An 8569-nucleotide genomic window follows, 5' to 3' on the forward strand; every position below is an offset into this window, starting at 1 on the left:
ATAGCGTTCTAGACCGCTCGGCAATCTAGGTAAGTCAAAAAAGCTCCATAAATCACTTCTAATTTCATATCAATTTTCTTTTAATTAGATCTGAGAAGTTCAAAGAACCTAGAAGTACATTGAGAAGCATATAATGAAAATTGTCGTGCATAATTCGTAGAAAATACCTTCCGTAAATAATGACCTAACATTAAGTATGAAAAATGTTCATGAGTTTTTCACTAATTACTAGATTTTATTTGTTGATAAGCTCAATATATCAACCATAAAACTTGCCAAATGATAACTTTAAACGATACTGTTGTTATCCTTGTTTCATAAGCATGTTTGTTCATAGCTTGCCTCGTGTTAGAAATTAATTTTAAGCAGAACATGTTTTTGCGTATCGAATTAAGAGAATGACATATATCCCGTATGCAGGTGATAAACTTTAAGGTATAATTTTAGATAATTAAGGACAGTTGACGAATGAAAAGTTAAAGTTATCAAATTGTTGTTAGAATATCATTAAAGTCTTTTGAATAAAATATCCAAGTATAAATAAGATATGTCAGACTCTGTGAATTGTTTTATTTTAAGGTCAGTTTGATGTATCGAGTCGACATATGGATGGAATTAACTATTGTTAATTGAAAATACATGGTTAATTCATCTTAATATCGAGTTTAAGTCCACAGTAAGTGTTTTCTTCATCACATAGATAAAATTGTGAAAAGATTTCCGTTTGTGCTTATAACGTTTATTATTCAACCAGTTAAAACATCCTTCAACTATTTATGTTGAAAAAATCTGTTATAAGAATATCTAAATAGTTTAATTTCAATAATTTATAAATTATGAAATACTAGTAAGTAGCAAGTACTAAGTAAGCGCTGAGCAATTCAAAAATAAGAGACCAAACCCGTAGAATCAGATGGAGATTTTCATAAAGATTCAATTTCTTACGATTTCAGTCAGTAAGAAAACAAACACTAATTTTCTAAATGTTGTCTGTAGGACAGAATTTGTATAGTATACCATAGAATATTGATTGATAAAGAAAGCTGGAGACGCAAGATTTTATTAAAATGCTTTAATCATCAAATGATTGCACACTGATCTCTTCAGATTAGATTTGTTTTTTAAACTTCAGTTATTGTTATTTGGCCGGTGACCTGCCTTTCTCCATTCTTGTCCTTTTAGTGTCAACCATAATCTGTAATATGCACATGTATAATATAAAGATTGTATCATATTTGAATTTCTGTACGAAAGTTATAGTAAAAGCCCTTACATTTTATTCTTGAAACAGAAAGATGATAAGGATTTTGTAAATATTTAACAAACTAGCAATGTTAAGAGGAAAGAGCATAATTAGGAAGAGTTTAAACAAAATATATTTATATATTTATTGTTAAATTCACATATTATGCATTGACATATACTTACTCGGCATAATGTCACAGCAGTAGCCACGCTTAGATGGGAAAATGGACACAATTTGGCAAAATTGTCCGCGGTTACAATCGAAGTCATTGTAACACAACATTTTTTGTTCTCCAGGTGGATGCCAGTAAGCTGAAATTTAGAGTTTGTAAATTTAATTTTAATTCCCCAAAGTATATTATAAATTTCCATCTGAAAATTAAATTGAAAACTGAATCATCGTGTCTTTTAATCATTCATATTCAGTAAATGAATTATTCCTCGTTATTAAAACTAGTTTTAAAAATACCATATTGTCTCTTTTTTGAAATGGAGGGGGTTGGAAAATAAAAAATTGTATGACATCAAGATCAATGCACTTTTAAGTGGATTCATCAGAGAAATAAATTGCCATCTTATTCCATAAAGAATGTTAGAGAAGGATAACGTAAGGAAACGTAACTATTGTTTACCGTAATCTTTAGAGAGACCTAATTTACTATTTTGTTGTTATGTATTCTTTTAAATACAGTGATTTCATAACACAATGCCCCCACAAAGTCTTCTAGATCATAAATTGAATACCTGGGTGTACTAAAAAAAACAAATTACAGAGAGAGAGAGAGAGAGAGAGAGAGAGAGAGAGAGAGAGAGAGAGAGAGAGAGAGAGAGGAGGGGGTAAAATAATAGAAGTGAGCTTACCGGTCGTCATTGCCACCAGACAGAGAACGGTCAATAGAACCAACAGTTTTCCCATGATGATTTAGGACGCTGCAGATAACTAGAGAATCGAGATTGAAGCCTTATATACTGGCAGAGTATCTACAGCCACCAATCAAAGCGTCTTCCGAACAATTTCCTTGTTGAAATTTTTTTTTCAAAGAATCCTTGGGCAGAAAAGAGATAAATTATGTTAACGTTTTGGAAAAACAAATGATAATTATATGTGCTTCAAATTGTTGTTATCACATATTTGCAATTTTTTATATTTTGAAAACGTTATTTCATTAAAAAAAAAAGTTTCATTTCTTTTTCTGAAAAAAGAAAAACTCCTTAAAGCTTTGTGTTACGCGCGTTATCTTTCATATATGGGAGAGATAATGTCTGATTCAATTTTAAATCAACTGTTTGCTTTAATTAGTACGTTTATTGTAATATTGTTCCCTTTTTCTAATTTTTTCTAAAGAAATGGGCTTTTTATATAGCGATTGACGTTAGACGAAAAAGAAATTATCTAACGTGAAAAAGAAATAACCTAATTCTTTTCAAACAAAAAAATACGCTTTAAAGCATCATTTTAATATGCATTAGTAATCATTATTTTTACATCTTCAAGATGAGTGAAAAGTGGTGCTAGGCACAAGGATGGTTGAATACAATTATAAATAATCATAAAACATATTTTTAGTAAATTTAAAACTACTTTTAAGGTAGTGATTGTATGGACAGCAAATTTACTAGTCTTCTTCGTGACTTTCACTAGTTATTTTTTTCAGTGTTCTTTTAAAACAAAAAAATTACGCTTTAATGCACATCATTTTAATATGCATCTAAAGTAGTATCATTATTTTCTACATCTTCATCTGTGATGGGAGGCTAGTGCTAGGCACAAGGATGGTTGAATACAATTATAAATAATAAAACTTTTGATTTATTATAGAAATTCTCTTTCAGAATTTTTATTCATATTGAGACCCCTCCACTTGCCGGTGGAGGGCTGCAAATTCAGACCTATACTCGGCACTTGGGTCTTTTACGTAGTTACAGATATTTTTCGTGCCAGCACCTTCTGTGAAAAAGAACCTCGGTTTACAGTTCTTTTCTAAAGAATCGGTCTCAAGGTCTCGAAGTGGGATTTGAACCCGCAACATAAGGATCAGCACTTTAGAGCAAACTATTTTACCACAACGCTGCGAGAACTACATTTACTTTTTGTGATTCTGCTTTGAAACAAATTTTATGTAATTAAATGTTCGAAAAAATAACCAGAAGCCCCTGGCATACGACGCTCACCTGAGTGACATTGGCCATGCTGTTCTTCACTAGATTTTCCCATTTGAAATACGTAATGTGTCCTCACCCTACGCCTTGGGGTCATGATATCAACAATTTAGAATCCACGCTACCCGTGCATGCTTTCACATAAGATTAAACATTTTTGGTCCAGAGGTTCTTGAGAAGATTTTTTAAAAAGTTTCCTTTATATTTCTATGTAAAACCTGGATTCCCTATTGTGCCATCGCCCTACCCCCGGGGGTCATGATTTGATTAATTTAGAACCAACACTACCCCAGAATGCTTCCATATAAGTTTCAATTTTTCTGGCTCAGCGGTTCTTGAGAAGAAGATTTTTAAAGATGTTTCCTATGTATTTCAATATAAAAGATTGATTCGCTATTGTAGCCTCGCCCTAACCATGAGATGTTATAATTTGATTAACTTAGAATCTACCCTACCCCCAGAATGCTTTTACATAAGTTTGAGCTTCCCTGACCATGTGGTTCTTGAGGAGATGATTTTTTAATGACCCGAACCTATTTTTGTCTATTTTTGCTTATCTCCCCTTGTAAATGGGCTGTCCATTTTAACCCACAAAGCAACGAGAACGATATTTGCCTTTTTTGTGATTCTGCTTTAAAACAACTTTTCTGTGATTAAATGTCCGAAAAAAAATAACCAGAAGCCCCTGGCATACGACGCTCTTCTGAGTGACATTGGCCATGCTGTTCTTCACTAGATTTTCCCATTTGAAATACGTTATGTGTCCTCACCCTACGCCTGGGGGGGAGGGGGGTCATGATTTCAACAATTTAGAATCTACACTATCAGTGGATGCTTTCACATAAGTTTAAAACATTTCTAGTCCAGAGGTTCTTGAGAAGATTTTTTAAAAGAGTTTTCTATATATTTCAGAGTAAAACCTGCGTACCCTATTGTGACCCCGCCCTACCCCAGGGGGTCATGATTTGAACAATTTAGAATCAACACTACCCCAGAATGCTTGCATATAAGTTTCAACTTTCAACCTTCAATTTTTACAGGCTCAGGTTATTGAGAAAAAGATTTTTAAAGATTTAATCTATATATTTCAATGTAAAAGATGGATTTCCCTATTTCCCCCCGCTCTATCCCCCAGGTGTTACAATTTAATCAATTTAGAATCTACACTACCCCAGAATGCTTCCACATAAGTTTGAGCTTTCCTGACCAAGTGGTTCTTGAGAAGAAGATTTTTTAATGACCCACCCTATTGTTGTCTATTCTTGATTATCCCCCATTTGTAAATTGGCTATGCTGTCCATTTTAATAATTCAAACTTCAATTTACCAATGATGTTTTGTACCAAGTTTGGGCGAAATTGGTCCAATGGTTCTTGAGAAGAAGTTGAATACGTGAAAAGTTTACAGATGGATAGAAAGAGGTGATCAGGTGAGCTAAAAACTGAATTGGAAAATATGTCGATAAATTGAATTTTTTTTTTATTTCGGAAAAAAAGTCAAACACGGTTTCAGACACAATAGAAAGAAATAAAACTGTTGAGATGAGGATGCCTTTCTCAAAGATGTAATGAATGGTGCCCATATAAACATGTTTTCATAAATCACTCACTCGGGATTTTTTTAAATAAAAGAAATAAAATGAAATCTTTTTTAATGATAAAATACTTCTACAAGAAACTTTATGATGAAGACTTTTAGACTTTTTTTTTAGATGTATTAGAAAAACTCACACATTTTTCAAGTTAAATGTTTTAAATCTGACGGAATGCAAAAAAAAAAATTATCTTAGAAAGGATTAAAACTAATACATATGAAACGATCACATTTTTGCGTCTTACATTAAACACAGAATAACAAATCACTAAAGGAGTGAGAACGTTTTTGAACGTGAAGTTTAATCTTGAGAAATTCTTCAACTGTCCGGGTTTTTGTCATTCTTCTTAATTTCTTGGAAATTTGAAGACAATTATCATTAAAATTTTCGTTTTAGTATTCGACACGTATAAGAAGGTTAAAATGGCGCTAATTAAGTTAATTTATTACAAGTGAAGTGTCAACGGCATCAGCATTCAAAGTAAACAAAATATTACATAACAGAGATTTCATCTTTCGTCATATACATCAATATTTCTATTTCTAATTTTTTTTCTCTGTGATAACTCTTTGCAAAATAGCGGATTTGATGTCTTGATAATTCTACCGGAATGTAATTATATAAATTAGGCAGGTCGATAGGTCAGGGGCTAAGGATGCCTAATATGCATGCAAATCTCGTGTGCATCTGTCTCTGTGTCTAACGCTAAGGAGACAAAATATGCAAATTGGCACGGGAGTCCTCGTGTAATTTAAATCTATGTCTACATTTTTAAAGTCTAAATCTAAAATTTTAATTCACAATGAAATGGCAATATAAGGAATAACTCTCTAGTTAGTATAGTATGCCAAGGACATCAACGATAGTGGGACACATGAGATAATTTATGTCATAACGGCTTCGCCCGTCATGCAAATCATCCCATGTTTCCCACTATCGTTGATGCCCTGACATACTATACTAACTAGACGTACATTCTCGGATCCCTTCATAATTCAACCGAGTTCAGTTTGTTATACTGGTTACTGAGATAACACTATTTTTCTCATGAATATACGTTTGCTAAAGCCTCTATATCAATTCATAATTTTAAGATTGTAAATATTTTCCCCGATATATTTCTGGTATGAGTGTTTAAAATTGGTTGCTCAAAGAGGAAAATTCACTGCTTTGTCGTACAAGATGGCAGAGTATAACTCCGAGGCAAAGTAGGTCAGAAGAAAGTCAAATGAGATTTTTTTTAATTGGTGTATGAAACAGATGGAGATAACGAACAGTATTCCATATCAAAAGTCCTTAAAACAATACAAGATAGGAGCAGAGCATACACGGACCTCCAAAACATCAGAGGTGGGGATCAGGTGCTAAAAGGTGTATAAAATTAAAAGCTGGATTCGCAAAAGTATGGATCTTCCTTAAGTTCAAACTTGTTTATAATTAAAAAAAAAAATGTTTTTAAAATATTCTTTACCCTACTCTTTTACAAGTTGTAATTTCAAGTGGTGTATGACACTTTGTGTAAAATGCAAGTGATATCATGACGAGATTTGTAAGATAACCAGTTTCATTTCATGCTAATAAACAGTGTATTTGCGCAGAGAAAATCGATTTCTCCTTTATATAATAATATAAAAGCAGATTTTAGAACAACACTTAAACTAATATAACTGTCCCAAGTGAAGAAATATTAATATCGAAAGCACAACGAAATTCATTTTTATAAATATACCAACTACAGCCCCAACCCGGGGTTGAACTCTCAATCTCCCTGACAAAAATTAACTTTAGTTAACTATAGTAAATACTTTGATTTACTTTGAAACTGTACTCCAGAACTTTTTTGATGAGTTAGAGCTTTAAAATTGTTAAATTACATGTATACAAACGGTGCACATTTTCAAGATAATATGCAAATATACAAGTAAAACTTCCTTTTACTGTAAGAAAATACATGTAGGATGTAGAAATTTAAGAGATAAAATATAAGATATAACAATCTTTATTCAAAGTAAACATACCTTATTAATTCTAGTAAAACTCTGATACTATAGTAAACTGTAGTTAATAATAGTACACTATAGTTTACTTTAGTACTTTTTTATTATGGGAACCTACGGATTATAGCAGCAACGAACGGCGTTCTAGACCGCTCGGCAATCTAGGTAAGTCAAAAAAGGATAATTCGTAGAAAATACCTTCCGGAAATAATGACCTAACATTAAGGGACTCCGACCCTCAGCCAGGAAGGACAACTCTTTAATTTATAATTTAATTCAAAAAGTCTTTAAATGAAGCTTCAAGGTTCTTTGCAAAGCTCCATAAATCACTTCTAATTTCATATCATGTTAATAAACATTGATATCTAAAAATGCTTTTTCGGAATAAAAATTTCTGCTTTTAATTAGACCTTTCTGAGAAGTTCAAAGAACCTAGAAGTACATTGAGAAGCATATAATGAAAATTGTTGCATGAAAAGATTTAATTTTCAAGCTTCATTTAAAGACTTTTTGAATTAAATTATAAATTAAAGAGTTGTCCTTCCTGGCTGAGGGTCGGCGTCCCTTAAGTATGAAAAATGTTCATGAGCTTTTCACTAATTACTAGATTTTAAACGATACTGTTGTTATCCTTGTTTCATAAGCATGTTTGTTCATAGCGTCCCTTAAGTATGAAAAATGTTCATGAGCTTTTCACTAATTACTAGATTTTATTTGTTGATAAGCTCAATATATCAACCATAGAACTTGCCAAATGATAACTTTAAACGATACTGTTGTTATCCTTGTTTCATAAGCATGTTTGTTCATAGCTTGCCTCGTGTTAGAAATTAATTTTAAGCAGAACATGTTTTTGCGTATCGAATTAAGAGAATGACATATATCCCGTATGCAGGTGATAAACTTTAAGGTATAATTTTAGATAATTAAGGACAGTTGACGAATGAAAAGTTAAAGTTATCAAATTGTTGTTAGATTATCATTATAGTCTTTTGAATAATATATCCAAGTATAAATAAGATATGTCAGACCCTGTGAATTGTTTTATTTAAGGTTAGTTTGATATATCGAGTCGACATATGGATGGAATTAACTATTGTTAATTGAAAATACATGTACATGGTTAATTTATCTTAATATCGAGTTTAAGTCCACAGTAAGTGTTTTCTTCATCACATAGATAAAATTGTGAAAAGATTTCCGTTTGTGCTTATAACGTTTATTATTCAACCAGTTAAAACATCCTTCAACTATTTATGTTGAAAAAATCTGTTATAAGAATATCTAAATAGTTTAATTTCAATAATTTATAAATTATGAAATACTAGTAAGTAGCAAGTACTAAGTAAGCGCTGAGCAATTCAAAAATAAGAGACCAAACCCATAGAATCAGACGGAGATTTTCATAAAGATTCAATTTCTTACGATTTCAGTCAGTAAGAAAACAAACACTAATTTTCTAAATGTTGTCTGTAGGACAGAATTTGTATAGTATACCATAGAATATTGATTGATAAAGAAAGCTGGAGACGCAAGATTTTATTAAAATGCTTTAATCATCAAATGATTGCACA

The 8569-nt window shown here is 31.7% G+C and overlaps 1 long non-coding RNA gene across 1 annotated transcript; it reads right to left on the minus strand.

Annotated features, from left to right (window-relative positions):
- Positions 1-1057: 1057 nt before the first annotated feature.
- Positions 1058-2282, minus strand: LOC134238070 (uncharacterized). The gene is made up of 3 exons (XR_009985927.1): positions 2107-2282; positions 1429-1557; positions 1058-1195 (listed from the first exon to the last, which is right to left on the minus strand). It is a non-coding gene; the product is annotated as an uncharacterized LOC134238070 (long non-coding RNA).
- Between the last annotated feature and the right edge of the window lie 6287 nt (positions 2283-8569).

This window comes from Saccostrea cucullata, unplaced genomic scaffold (genome assembly GCF_032062105.1).
Source record: "Saccostrea cucullata isolate Sc308-1 unplaced genomic scaffold, CSIRO_AGI_Scuc_v1 ctg3415, whole genome shotgun sequence".
NCBI lineage: Eukaryota > Metazoa > Mollusca > Bivalvia > Ostreida > Ostreidae > Saccostrea > Saccostrea cuccullata.